Source organism: Gouania willdenowi, unplaced genomic scaffold (genome assembly GCF_900634775.1).
Source record: "Gouania willdenowi unplaced genomic scaffold, fGouWil2.1 scaffold_340_arrow_ctg1, whole genome shotgun sequence".
Taxonomy (NCBI): domain Eukaryota; kingdom Metazoa; phylum Chordata; class Actinopteri; order Blenniiformes; family Gobiesocidae; genus Gouania; species Gouania willdenowi.
Window position 1 is genome coordinate 309,018 of NW_021145103.1, and position 15,770 is coordinate 324,787.

At 36.7% G+C, this 15,770-nt stretch overlaps 1 protein-coding gene across 1 annotated transcript in view; it reads left to right on the top strand.

The window, feature by feature from the left end:
• The first annotated feature begins 7,505 nt into the window (after positions 1 to 7,505).
• LOC114459753 (leucine-rich repeat and immunoglobulin-like domain-containing nogo receptor-interacting protein 3) overlaps positions 7,506 to 15,770 on the top strand; it is a 37,847-nt gene continuing 29,582 nt past the window's right edge. The window contains exon 1 of the mRNA XM_028441914.1: positions 7,506 to 7,599. The gene's annotated coding sequence lies outside the window, so the exon portion shown is untranslated. The remainder of the gene's footprint in view (positions 7,600 to 15,770) is intronic.

Below are 15,770 nucleotides of genomic sequence, written 5' to 3' on the forward strand. Positions count from 1 at the left end.
ATCAGCAGCAGCAGCAGCAGCATCAGCATCAGCAGCAGCAGCAGCACATGTATCAGCAGAAGCAGCAGCAGCAGCACATGTATCAGCAGAAGCAGCAGCAGCAGCAGCAGCACATGCAGAAGCAGCAGCAGCACATGCATCAGCAGCAGCAGCAGCAGCACATGCATCAGCAGAAGCAGCAGCAGCACATGCATCAGCAGCAGCAGCAGCAGCAGCAGCAGCACATGCTGTGGTTTAGGAAAGAAAAACCCACAGAGGATGAATCTCTCTGTTTTTGAGGAAGAAAGTAATCCTACAGCAGTAAAACATCGATTCATCTTTACGCAACTATTTACCTTAATCACTTGATTGATGAACTACAAACCATTGAGCTGAACTGATTAAACACAACTTTAACACACTACGAACATGGATCACATGATCAGCATTCATATTACCATTGAAATAAAGACCAATCAGAGCATTAGCACAGGAAACAAATACGAGTTACTGTGTTTTTGTTGTAGTTTTAGACATTACTTTGTGTATTTTTCTGTTATTTTGTGTATTTTTCAGTTTTCCTGTGCAACTTTTCATAATTTTTGTTGTCCTTTTGTGTATTCTTAGTCATTTTGTGCACTTTTGTACTCATTTTATGTTTTTGTTATCATTGTTGTCCTTTTGTGTATATATTTGTGTAATTTTATGTTGTCGTTACTTTGGGGGGCCGCACAAATTTTTGGACTGAGGGCTGCATGTGGCAGAAATACACTAAAGAACAACAAAAATAAACAAAAGAACAGTTAAAAGACACAAAATTACAGAAAAACGCATGAAGCAACAAAACTGACAGTAAAACATAGAAAATGTGGCTTTCAGATCAGTTGATTCCTGAGGTGATAAATGTTATTCATGTGTGAAATAAACAGAAAACTGAAGCTGTTCATGTTCCTTTACTTTACCTGATGAATGTTTATTTATGTGATGTTTCATGTCAACCTTCAAACCGTACATCTTTTACTATAATCACACACACACTCGTCAGATTTACAGTTCACACACACACACACGCACACACACACACACACACTTCCAGGATTAGGCTGTAAATGTAAGGTAGAGGATTTGATTAATGCGTCAGTTCATCACACGAGATATTTCAAAGTAAACCTGTTGAGGAAACGTAATAAACATAAAATATAGTTCATATTTTACCAATAAACAAAAAAGACACGTGCACATTTATTAACATTCGGTCCACCCGATTTCCATTTTTATTCAGATTTTGAAACTATTAAATTACCATTAAAAAGCAGTAAACTTGAGATGCACATTAAAAGATCTGTTGGGGATTTAGAAGAGGCTGCTACAAAAATACATGCTTAGAGATATATTTCATTAAATGTTTAGGAGCAAAAAAACAGTGCTATATGAATAAATACAGTTTAGTTTTATTATAAAATAATATATTGGAGTATTTTTCTTTAGGGAATGATGTACATTGATGTGAGTGTGAGACAGTGTTCTGAATGTGAGCAGTGAGGAAGTGTTTTTGTTCTCATGCCTACCGCGCACACACACACACACGCACACGCACACACACGTACAACACAAGGTTGTGAGTTAGAGAATTTTTGCCGATGGGTTCGGCTTCTGAGAGATGAAGGTATTTTGGGGGTTTGATGGACAGAAGATCAGAGCGTCCCAAACCTCCAACGCGTGTCTGGATGCTGAGCTTTAGAAGAAGATAAAGAGGATCAATGAGGTAGCGAGGGAGAAATCTGGGGCTTAAAAGCTCATTTACATCACTTTTCCCTCCATTCCACAGCTAAACTGGGCCCAGTGTGGCCTGAATACCAGTTACTCACCTGTTCTCTGTCCTCACGGTGTTCAACGTGTCCTTATTGTGCCTTTATACACAGGCTTTCTGTGGGATTACGTGACCTAAACTAGAACAATGAAAACGTGGGTCATTTTATGTAATTTCACAAATGGTTCACGCACTTTGGTCTATAAAAAATTCTGATTTTTTTTCCCCAATTGTTCTGTAATTTTTCAATATTCACACTATAAATGTTTAGTTTGATCTGGACAAATTAGGACAAATAAGGGTGTGTCCTTATTTTTCTTCCATTTTCAGCTTCCAGTATCTCAGGAACTACATCACATAGGAAAGGTAAATGTGGTATAGTAATATAGCTCCACCTACTCTCTCAGAATATATAAAAAGACCTGCTATATATCCTATCTGGTGGACATGGCAGCTCCTCAAAATTGGAAAAAGGAAAGAGTCATTGTGGCTGTATGGGCCACGAAAACCTATGCTCCTTTTGTAGACGACGACATCTATAGCCTTCTGGCGTTTCTGGATTTTGCACAACAAGTACAGTAGAATCAGCCATGTTTTATGTGAAAATGAGCCAGAAAAAGGCTTTGAAATTGGCGGGTAGATAAAGGGATGAAGCAAGCAAAAAGTGTGACTATGTTAAAGTGACTCCTCACGGTTAATTTAAGCAACTATAGTCACTGAATATTGATTGTCTCTAGCAGTTTTAAATCAGTGGTTTGGGGGCTTCAAAGAGCCGTCAAAGGAGGCTTCATGAGCCCGACCGGGCCCTCGTACCTCGTACCTGTGGTGGTGCTGTGGTAGAATTAGTCATATTAGCAGTGTTGGTAGTGTTTGACCTTGTAGTCGCGATGCTAACGGTGCTAGCGCTAGCTGCTCACCACGTGTTTACCGTCCTGTGGCTGTTACTAGTGGATCACAGTTGCCATGGTTTCCTGTGTTTTGATGGTTCTTATATAATGTTATTGGTGGCGCACGCACACACACACACACACATGCACGGTGTGGGTAAACGCTGCTAACCACCCCCACGTTCTTGTCCTTCCTTGAAAAGAGCAGCAGCCTGAAGACAAACAACAACTCCTCTCACTGCACTCTGCTCGCTCACATCTCGCTCACACTCGTGCATTATTGTCATTCCTCTCTCTCTATCATAACACACACACGTGCACGCAGCTGCATTGCAGCTCCTGTGGTTTAGTTCTGATGCTCTGCCTTCCTTCATCTTCATCTTCACTCTTCTTCAGCCTTTCTCTGCTGATGTCAGCTGTTTCCACGTGCACGGTGGACACCATCTGGGTGTGCACGGGGGTGAAGTGCGTTAATAATGCCCTCAGGGTGCTGCACAGCTGAGGAGAGCATGGAGGTCAATATTTGTGCTGAAATAGTGGGAGAACAGCAGCAGGTATCAACTGTAAAGCTGGAATCCTTCAAAATAAAATGAAGGACATTTAGAGTTTGTTATCAAAATCACAAGGGCAAGTCAAAGGAAATGCACAAAATGACAACAAAAATACCTAAAATGAGAAGTAATATGCCAAGGAACAACAAAAATACACATGATTCCAAAAGTACAAAGACCAAGAGCGTGTTAATAAAAACACACAAAATGAGAAATAATACACTAAACAACAAAAACACACACAATGACTTAAAAAATACAAAGAATGGCAACAAAAAAAATCCATTTTACTCAAAAAACACACAAGTTGACGATGAAAATATAAAATATAACACAAAAGTATACTAAACAACCATAAAAACACACAGTGACTCCAAAAATACTGATAATGGCAAAAAAAAAAATTGCTATAGAAATGCAAAAAATAATACACAAAATTGACCGTCTCTGGTCTGAGCGGTTCACACTGATTTTTGCTGTGATTTCCATGCACAGCTGCCAAGTGACCCATTAATGTGTTTTTTTTCCAGTTTGAATCGTGAATTATATTATATAAATGAACATGTAAAGCAAACAAATGAAATAAGTTACAGATATCACAAAGGCTGTTGCATGGAAGCTAAAAATGTAAATGTCATACAGACTGTTACATGGACAAAGGATTCTATCTCAGTGTGGGAATGTAAATCCATGGATGTGATGTTGGTTCTGGGCTGAAGGCCAATATAAAGAATGATGGAGGGATGAAGGAGAGGAAGGTTTCCTCCATTCTTCCCAGTCCCTCCAGCACTTTCAGTTAGAACCAGTGTGTTTTTATCTTTAATAACAGGCTGTGCTTGTTCAAATGTCCTTCATCTGTCCATCATCAACATCATCATCATCATCATCATCATCATCCTCATCATCCTCCTCCGTCTCCTGTTCCCACTTTCTGCTTTATTTCCTTAGTCACACTGTTCTCCTCCTCCTCCTCCTCCTTTTCCTCGTGCTCACCACCCTGTTCACGTCCAGGTCTGTTTTCACTGATAAGACTCTCAGCTACACACACACACACACACACACACACACACTGAGGCACAGCGCTCACGTTTTATCATCACCAGGCACAAAATGAACAGTTTTTCTGTAACATTTCAACAAAAACACAAGATTCACCTAAAATCATGTCAGCATTTCTAGAACCTCAAACTCTAATTGTGTGCGGCACCCGAATGAAACACACAAAACCATCTAAAAAACAAACAAAACAGCAACAAAATTACACAAAATAGGAAAAAAAACCCACAAAAATACTCCATGAACATACAAAAAACGACAACAAAAATACACAAAATGACTCCAGACACACAAACTGATAACAAAATTTCACAAAAAATAAAAATCGACAAAATATACTCAGTGACTCCAAATTGAAAAAGAGAATTACACCCCCTCCACACACACACACACACACACACACACACACACACACAGAAATTACACCAAAAAAAATCCAAATCGACCACAAAAGTATACAAAATGACTCCATGAACACACAAAATGATAATAAAAATACACAAAATTACTCAATGAACACACTAAACGACAACAAAAATACACAAAATGACTCCATGAACACACAACACGACAACATCATCACAAAAATAAACACAAAAATGCAGATCAACAACAAAAATATACTAAGTCAATCCAAAGTCACACAAAATGACAAAAAATACACAAAAATAATAAAAATATACAAAAATAAAAAAATACACATAAATATCTTAAAAAATACTAATCAACAATAAAAATACAAAAGCTGACTGAAAGACACAAAAGATAAAAAAAAATCACAAAATAACAAAATATACAAATCAAATACAAAATCATGCAAAATGGCAAAAACAATAGATAAAGACAAAAATACACAAAACGACTTCAGAAAATCACATAAAGAATACACAAAATTTACCAAAAAATCCAAATTGACAAAAAATACTCAGTGACTCCAAAACCAAAAAAGATAACCACAAAAAACCCACAGAAATAACACCAAAAAATCCAAATCAACCACTAAAGTATGCAAAATGACTCCAAAGACACACAAAATGACCTCAAAAATAGACACAACCCCCTTTGTTTCTGTTTATTTTCTTTATTATTTATTATTATTATTCATGTTAGCATCCATCGCTACTCCTTTAGATAAACACAACTGAAACGTCTCCATGTGTAATAACCTTCTACGGTACTGCATGATTCTCACTTTCTTCACTTTTAATGATACATTAAATGCAACTTTTCTACATTTGGAAGTGTCTGCACTCTATAGAACAGAATTATTGTATATCTCTCTGTGCAGAAAGTAAATTACATATTTTCAACACTTTCTCTGCTTTCAAACTGTGTCCATCCTTTATTTCAGCCGTCTGACACATTAAAGTCTGCCCCACACGGTTCATACACCTACAACTCAAATACCATCCTATTGGCTGGTAAATGTCAACCTGACTCCCAGTCCCCCCAGCTGTGGCTTTGAGAGGCCACATTTCAGCACTGTGTGCATTATATTTATGTATATATATATGTGTGTGTGTGTGTGTGTGTGTATGATCCACTTTTCTATTGTTGATAAAGGTTAAATCCACAAACTTTACCTCTGAGCTTCCAAAGCAGTGACAGGTGGAGACGGTTTCTTCTTTGTCACTGAATAGAATATTATAGAATATTCTATGAGTGTTTCCTGAATCCCTCGGGGGGTTTGAATCTTCTGGGACGGGGCAGGAGATTCAAAAAGATATTCAAACACTTTAAAGAAAAGTATTCCCAGAGGCTGGAAACATTCTTTATGCACATTTTTAAAGTTGGATTTCAGAGTTGTGTTGAGTGTAATTTATGCACAATAACTTATCAGGAATGTGACATGTGACACACGTTTCCTTTTCCAACTTTCCTCTTTTGCATAAAGTTTATATTTTTATATCATATAAAGACAAAATGTCGGCTTGTGTGAATGGATGGAAACCAGCTGATAGTTGTATCTGATCCGAGGGTCACATGATCAACATTCATGTCAGCATTAGAATAACGAACAATCGGAGCATTAACACAGGAAACAACAAAGAAACTGTGAGTTTTTGTTGTAGTTTTAATTTTTCTATAAACATTTTCTTTTATTTTGTGTACATTTTTAGGCTAGTTTGAGCATTGTTGTTGTACTTTGGTGAATTGCTCTACAATTTTGTGATTTTTCCTGTAATTTTGTATCTTTTATGGAGTTAGTTTGTGTATTATTGTTGTCCTTTTGAGATGTTTTTCTGTAATATTGTGAGTTCTTGAAGTCCTGTGTATTTTTCTTGTCGTTTTGTGAATTTTTAAAAACATTTTGTATGTTTCTTGGATTCGTTTTGCGTATTGTTGTTCCTTTGTGCATTTTTCTCTATTATTGTGAGTTCTTTAAGTCATTTTGTGAGTTTTTCTATAATTTTGTATGCTTTTTGGATTCATTTTGTTTATTTCTGTTGTCCCTTTGTGCATTTATCTGTACTATTGTGAGTCAGATAGAGAAACATGTCTGTCCAGCTGTAGATTTACATGTGTCAGGGTCATTGTTTGCGACATGTATCAGGGTTATTGATTATGTTTGATTTATCTAGACATCTGTGTGAGGTGGTCCAGGTCATTTGAAACACCTGCATTAAAAGATCTACGCTGATTGGTTCTTTCCATTCGGCCCAAACATCAGGGATTGGTCAGAGTTTGTATAAGATTACAGCTCCCACAGATGTAGGATTTTCTCCTATAGGATAGATTATAGTTTCTTCTGTTTCCTATATGAGTTGTCAGTTCTTCTCCTGCTTGCTGCTGATTGGTCGAGCCTTTCCTGCTCCGTACGCCTGGGCTGGCAGCACTTTGAACAGCAGTGTGACGGAGCAGCGCCGTCACTAACCGAGCACTAACCCCGCCACAAGCAGATAGACTGAGAACAGAGAGGGAGGGAGAGAGAGAGAGAGGGATGAAAAGCATGCAGAGTGAGAGAGCAGTGCTCATTCTGAAGGAGGCAGAGGAAACATCCACATCTACCTCCATGTCTACGTCCACCCTGGGGGAGATGGAGGAGGGCACCCCCACCCTCTGAGGATTCCTGTCTCATGTCAGTTCCCCTTCAGGGACCCCGGGATCTTTTTCTCTCCTTTTGGGGACGTGAACCAACAGGCGGTGAAGGGAAGGGGGTGTGAGCTGGTAGGAGGGAGGGTAGGGAGGGCATAGGGAGGGTAGGGGGGAGGAAGGAGAGAGAGATGAGGACTGGCTTTGATGCCACAGTCTGAGACGCCGGCTGAGATTTGGAAACGTTCTCACACACAGCTGGACAGATGAGGAGGCATCGTTGGTACGTTCACCGTCCTGTGTGTGTGTGTGTGTGTGTGTGTGTGTGCGCGCGTGTGTGTGTGTATATGTGGTGTGTGTGTGAGCAGGATCGTTTGTCAGCTGTAAATACTCCTGTTCTCCCTCTGAGGGACCTTGTCATGTTTCACGTCTCCTCATAAAGTCTCTACACATGATCTCCATAAATCACTCCATAGGTTATAAACACACAGTATAACAACGTGCACATAACAACGTGCACGTACCGGCTCGTGCATGGTGTCGCTGTGAGTGAGGACTTCTATAACCTCCCTTCAGGCTGCTGCTGTGAATATGACATGTGAGAGAGGCCATGTGTCGGGTCACGTTCCACCATGTGGATCTGCTTTCTTCTCTTTTTTTTTTTTTTTTTGTGTGTGTGATTTTTATATTTATTTCAAACAATTTGCAAATGCAATAATACAAGAAACAATATTACAATAAAGAAAATATTTAATTTTATTTATTTTCATTCTGTCATGGTAAGTGACTTTTTCTTTGTTAAATTCCATGTGCAGAAAGGGAGAAGAAGAAAAAAAATCTTGTTGCCCCTCATTCACGAATATTAAATAATTGGTTTGCTAAGTTTACACTAACTGAGATAATATTACAGCATTTATTTAAAAAAAAAAAAAAAAAAAATTAAATAAATAATACATTAACAAATTCAAGGACTTACATATGGAGCCTTGATTGTAAAGGTGAGTATACTAAAATAAACAGCAACATTTAGCAACAAACTACGTTTAAAAAAACGTATGTAATTTTTTTTTTATGTTGCTTTTGACCAGATTTACAGCAATATTTAAATTTATGATTTTTTTCTCATGAAATATGTCAACATTAAATCTAAATATTAAATATTAAATATTAATCTAAATGTTAAATCTAAATCTAAATGCTAAGTGATAATTCTAAATCTAAATCTTAAATACACCGGAATGAGCTTTTATGTTGGTACTTCCAGTGAATTTGCATATTAGCTAAATATTTAGTTTCACCCATGACATTTAGATTTAACCATTTAACATTTATATTTATATTTAAAATGTAACATTTAACATTTTACTTTTTACATTTACACTTACTATTTAGATTTCACATTTATATTTATATTTAACATTTATATTTAGATTTAACATTTATATTTAGATTTAACATTTTGCTATTTAGATTTAATGTTTATATTTATATTTAACATTTAACATTTTACATTTAGATTTAGATTTAACATGTACATTTACTATATAGATTTCACATGTATATTTAGATTTAGATTTAACATTTAATATTTAGATTTAAACATTTACATTTACTATTTAGATTTAACAGTTATTTTTAGATATTGCTGTAAATCTGGTCAAAAGTAGCATAAAAATTTATTTTTCATAAACATGATTTGTTGCTAAATGTTGCAAAAAGTTGTCGTTTATTTTAGCATGCACAACTTTACAATTGGCGCCCCATACTTGCATGCCTACGTTCAGCACCAAAATAATCAAATTACAAAACACTCTAAACACCTTGTTAATATTGACTTATGAGTCTCTTTTTGTACATTCTCTTTAACTAAAACACATTCAAACCTCTCTTTATATCAATATTTAAATAATTCTACATTTTTACTCCAACAACAGAAATGTACGTCCGCTTTAAGGTTGTTCTTGCAAATTTGTGTTTGAAATTCAATTTTCTTCTGTTTCTCTATTTCGAACAAATTGCAAATGCAATAATACAAGAAACAGTATTTCAATAAAGAAAAGATGTGATGCAGATGACTTCCCTCCAGAAAAAAAACGAAACAAACAAACAATAATTACATATATTACTGCAGTGGTTCCAATCTTTTTTGTCCTGTGTACCCCCTTTTGCATTTTTGTCAAATTACATGTACGCCCTCTTCTTATCATAAATACCCTCTTCATAATTTCATATACTTTATCGTTTGTGGAACAGCAGGCTCTCATAAACCCCTAAATGTGTCTCAAAAATTGGTTCCCTATAAGGCTTAATCTACAAATTCAAAACAATGAGTGGAATTTAAAGTGGAATTTATTCCATCATTTTTTTTAAAAAATACCAATGTAGCTTTTATGTGATTACTTCAATAGTTATTAAAAGTTATTATGGTTTTCTATGTCAAATTATTGCCTCCTATTGTCAGAATTGTGATAAAATGGCTTCTATAGCATTAAATAATCCTGTTTCAATAAATTACCAGAAAATATAGTATTTTATTGAGTCTAAAAATTAACTCGGAATATTTCCTGAGTAATTTTAAATTAATTGTTACATTTTTTCCGAGTACCCCCTGCAATGTGTTCCTGTACCCCTGTTTGGGAACCATTATATTACTGTGCCCACATACTTATTGTGTTGGAAAGGGAGTGGGTGGAAGTATAAACTTAAATCTAACCATTGCTGCTGTTAATGAATTACTTTTGTCTCATATTTATATGATTTTGATTATAAAACACACAAAAACATATAACACACTTTGTAAATTGTCATAAAACTTGAAGATGTTTTCCTTGTATTTTCTTTTAAATTACTTGATATTTGTACACTCTTTAAAATCCATTGCGTATTGCTCTCTTTTGACGTTCTATTGCTGGTAAATTTCTGTGCTGTAGGTTTGGCAGTACGTTCTTCTTCTCCTTTAATCCAACACTCCTCCATGTTTTCTATTCCATCTCTTTTCCATTTACAATCTGCCACCGTCTGATCCCATCTCCCATTCCTCTGAAACCAATTACCTTACCTTAATCTCCTCCTGTGGACACCACACATCACTGCTCTGCTGTTGGAGAACTGGCTGACCTACGACTTTTTATAGTTAAAGCAGCTAGAGACCATAATTTATTATCAGATAAAGACAAAATATTGGCCTCATAGGTCAACAAATTAATGTCAAGTGTTGAAATTTCTGCTTTAATGTTAGTTTTGATCTCCTCTGTAAACACTCTGGTTGGAAAAGGTTCCTGCATTGCATTGTGGGATGTGAAGCAGAGTTGAGGGTCAATTACATTTTTTTAATTAACAATTTTGTCTTAAATAATCATTGTTCAATTACAACCTTATAATGATTACAGTGAATGGCTTTACAATTAAAATAACGGGTATTATTTATACCCTGAAAGTCAATTACAATTACATTCTCAATTACTAAAGTTCTATCCCAATTACTGAGCCTGAAATAACTAACCTCATAAAGCTTAACCTTCCTCTTGTGCATGTGTCAAACTCATGGCCCGGGGGACAAATCCGGCCCTTCACGGCATCTAATTCGGCCGACAGCAGAAAGCAAAAAAGTCAGAGAAACCATGAATTAGTGTGTAAATTAAACAAATTCAGTTGTAGACATCTCCACAATAATACACAAAATCAATATTGTGTAGAGACTCCACAATATTAGCAGAGCTCACATTTTACCCCATGCTTATATCACAAAAATCCTTCATTTTTTCCCAAACTATTCCACAAAATGTCCTCAAATTACATTAAAAAATCTAGAAAATTTAAAGTAAAAATCCTGTAGCCTCATCACTGTGGAGGTAGCACTGATGACATCATCATTGTGGAGCAGTGACGTGCCGTGACCACTAGGGTTGGGTAGGCACGTTGCAAATCAAGACCACCAATGACAATGTCATATGTTTCTGCTGGCAAGTGTTAATTCAATTCAATTCAAATCAACTTTATTTGTATAAAGCAATTTACAACAGAGTCATCTTATCAAAAGATAAAATTCATAATAAGAAAGAAAAAACCCAACAAGATCCACATGAACAAGTATTTAATCTAACAAAATCAACATCGTAAAACACCATTAAAGAAACATAAACAATTACTTAATATAGCCTCCATACTCTCCCAACAAGATATATCTCATGACACGGCAGCGCACCCGTTGTTTGTGTTGGAAACACAGAAACACGGAGAAAAAGACAACAACAACAACTCGGAACGGCCTCAGTGAGGCGCATCCACAAAGTCCTTTTGTTCCATTCACTGTGAAAAGTATGAAATATTTTCTGACCTTACCTTTGCTGAAGGTGTTGGTCTCCCATCTTTTAAAAGCTGTCGTTTTTCCTCAAAAAAAAAGTTTCTCTATCGTCTCTAGAGCTGTCATTCTGCCTGTAGTGTTATCCCACTTCTAGCTAGAGAATGTAGCAGCAGTGGCCACATTGTATCAATTCACTAATGCATTCTGAAGGTGTGTATAGCATTCAGCAGTGTAGAGAGCTGCCTTTTTACGTAAATGGTTGTCATCTAGGGGAACTGACTGAACATTCGCAAACACATAAAAACATGCTATGGGGACAGAGGCAGAGCAGCCGCGTGCCTTGAGTAGGCATTGCCTACCTTGCCTACCCTGACGGCACGTCACTGCTGTGGAGGTAGGACTGATGACATCATCACTGTAGAGGTAGGACTTGTAAAACATTTATGAAATAATTTATTAACAGTATTTATTTATTTATTTTTATTTATTCAGTTTATTTCCGACATGGTTACATTCACTTTTTTTTACATTTTTTTTTTTTTTTTTTGTACATGCAGAAAAAGGAGACGAGAGAAGCAGTTTGCTTATCTAGGTCCCATCCCCTGTTTTGTACACCGAAAATTTACATCAAAGCTTGTCTCTCTGGTCAAACATTCTTAGGTTGTTCTGAACAGTCCTTTTTTGTGTAGGATTTATTCTCATCTGTAGTCAGTGTTGTCTTTTTTTTATTTTTAAGTATCATTGCAGTCCAAACAAATCCAATGTCGCACACCCTTGAACCAAGCAGCAGCCATGTTGAAAGTCTCAGGTCAGTCTGATCCTGATCCGCAGAGATATTTGAGGAACACACACACACACACATAGACAGACAGAAATGCTGTGCTTTTATAGAGAGATGACAGTGTTTATAGAGATTCTGTGACGATTACAAAGTAAAGTATCTAAACATATACTCATCTCCAACAGCTTTAGGCTAACCTGAGGAAAAAGCTCTTTAAACCTCTTGCTTTGCACTAAGATCGGGACTTCAGTGATTTTTCCGTACTGGACACATACGCCTCTAATCAGCTAATTATTCTTTGACTTCTCATTAAAGTTGTTTGGGTTTGTGATTTAATGGCTTCTCATATCTTTGTGTTCCTGAAAACCAAACAGGAAGAGAAACCTAAGCAGAAAGAGCTGGAGGAGGAATTTACTCCAAACTTAGAGCAGGAAAAAGTGCTGTTGGTGCCTGAAATACTTCCTGACGCCTTTCTTTCCTCTAAGTCCTTGTTTTTCAAGCTTTGTGCACGCCGGTACTTCCTTTTTAAACTTTTATGAACCTCACGACTTCCTGTGAGTCTCTACAGACTCTGGGTTCTCTCTGTGTGAGCTGCACTATTGTTTCTCTACACATTCTTCTTATTAGTGTTCTTTTTCTGACAATTGGATTTCTGATGCCCTTCCAAGGGATGCAATTTAATGAAATTGGGCAGGATGGTATAGTTTGGTGAAATAATGAATGTGTAGTTTTTTGATGCAATTTCAGGACTCGATAGCGCCCCCTGCATTTGTAACTTTTCACTGGTTTGACCTCGCTGGATGACATTCGATAGGGGTGTGCATTGCCATGAATGCTACGATACGATACAATTTACAATTTGCGTGTCATGATACCATATATCCCAATATCTCCCAATACTAACCAATAGGATATACATCCCGATATACAGTAGTCCCTCATTTATCGCGGGGGTTACGTTCTAAAAATAATCTGCAATAGGCGAAATCCGCGAAGTAGTCAGCTTTATTTTTTACAATTATTATACATGTTTTAAGGCGGTAAAACCCCTCACCACACACTTTATACACTTTTCTCAGACAGGAATTAACATTTCTCTCTTGTTTAAACACTCTCAAAGTTCAAACCTTCGTGGATTTTAAAACATAAACTTGTTTTCAAACATACAGCACTTCAGAGTCATACTGCTAGCGATCAGACATTGACTCCGAATGTAATCAGAGTCTTTGTTTACAATGACGTCAGGCCGTCAACACGGACACCGGTCTGTTCACCCATTCAACTATGGAGTAGAAGCTGTGTGTGACCGCCTGGAGCTGTATGACACGGCCTTTATAACCAGGACCGGACTAGGAAGGATTTGGCATGAAGGAGAATCAGCGAGGAGGTGGTAGCAGCAGGTAAAAGTTCTCTCTGTAGCACTGAGCTAGCATAGCATTAGCCGCTAATCACACCGGCTTTTTTCACTGGTGGTTTATGTTTATGAGAGGAGAAAAAGGAGCGCAGCTCCTCGCTTGGATGTTGGATGTGTCGCTGCTGGGTGAACGCAGCATTAACCAATCAGGACGCAGAACACAATGTGCATTCATACGCTGTAAAAAAATGCATCCAAAATTGCACTGTAAAAAAAATACGCGAAACACAGAGGCAGCAAAAGGTGAACCACGATATAGCGAGCGACTACTGTATTTCAATATCAATAATTACAAATACAAAATTGTAGGGATGTCCCGATACAACTTTTTCACTTCCTATACAATACCAATATTGCAGCCTTGCGTATTGGCCGATACCAATATCAATCGGATACGATATCAGCACGAATCATACATACTTTTATTACTCATTTTGTAGTGTGGAATGTTAGAAAAGACTTGATCAAGTGAACAGGGAACAATAGTCAACAATTGAAGTTCACTTCAGTTATTTTTTACTGTCAGTATGTGGTGGGAACAACTGAGGGCGGGGACAAAACCAACAAAAACTTATCGGAGCGCTTATATCAGAGATTTTAGATGCAGTCTGATAAAATCCGATATTCATTTTCTGGCTGATATCAGACCGATATCCAATATCAATATTGGATCGGGACACCCCTACAAAATGGTATGTAATACAATTTATTTCATTTTTTCTTTAAACTTTCAAGAACAACTAAATGGTAACTAACTTTAATTCAAGCACCAACATAAAAAACAAGTGATAAGTTCTTAATTTTTTATTTTAAAAAACACATACCGCTATCGAAGTGTCCAGTATGTTTTATGAAAATAAAGTGCATCAACTTCCAGCTAAATGCATTGAGCAGTTAGGTAGTTTAACATGATGGTGCGTTCAATGACACCTAGTGACAGGGAGTTTACATGCTATGCATATGTTGGCGCAATTAAACATTTTTTTTTGTTTGTTACAAAACATGATTAAAAAATTTATATTGACATTTTTTGGATTGTTATGATAAACACACCGTAAAATATTGCAATATATCACCAAATAAATTATTTCTTACACCCCGAGTAATCGGTAGGTATATGCAGTGAATCATGACGAGCAAAAAAAACAAAAAAACAAAGACGACAGAAAAAACAGAGAGAATCAGGGAGATAAAGGAAACTTTGTGATCCTGATAAATGCAGACGTCTTCGTTCAGTGAGCGACGACAAAGTAAAAGTGTAGAATCAGACTCTCACATGGACAGATTGTCTTTGTTTTGTTTATTTATTGTCCTTCTGCTGCTCATTCTCACATTTCTGCCTTTTTGCTAAAATGACGTCACAACGACTAGAATAGAGACCAAAGATAATCCCTCACCATTCCTCACAGGAGTTCATTTTCTCGCATTCTGTTACCATGGTAACACTTCAAAAATGTTAATGGTTTTGTGAGGACATGCATCGCCTTTAAACAACAAATAAGACCAAACTGAAGCTTAATAAATAAAAAAGAAATTAGAATGAGCAGCATAGCAGCAGTGCTGAGTTCTTCCTAATGTTTGTTTAACATGGGGTTGGATAATGAAGGTCTTTCCACTACAACTCAATGGTTCCTGTTCTAATACCTATATGTCCTTCATTGGCTTTTTAAACACTGACATCAAAACGTTGTTCTGGGGTTTCCATGGATACAGTTGATGGGAACAGAGTGCAAAGATAAAGGAAAAATGCTGAAAATCATCAATCAAGCCTGTATTACAATAAAACTAGGTGAACTCGAAAGCTAGGATTGTTCTGCTTTATTAAGCAACACACATTTGATATTTCAGTGGGTCAAATATTTACTGAAAACAATAAGTTAAAAAGTGTCTTGCCCAAACACATTTTTCCCAAATGTGCCCGTAATGAAAATTTTGCCCATATATATGAGAAAATGT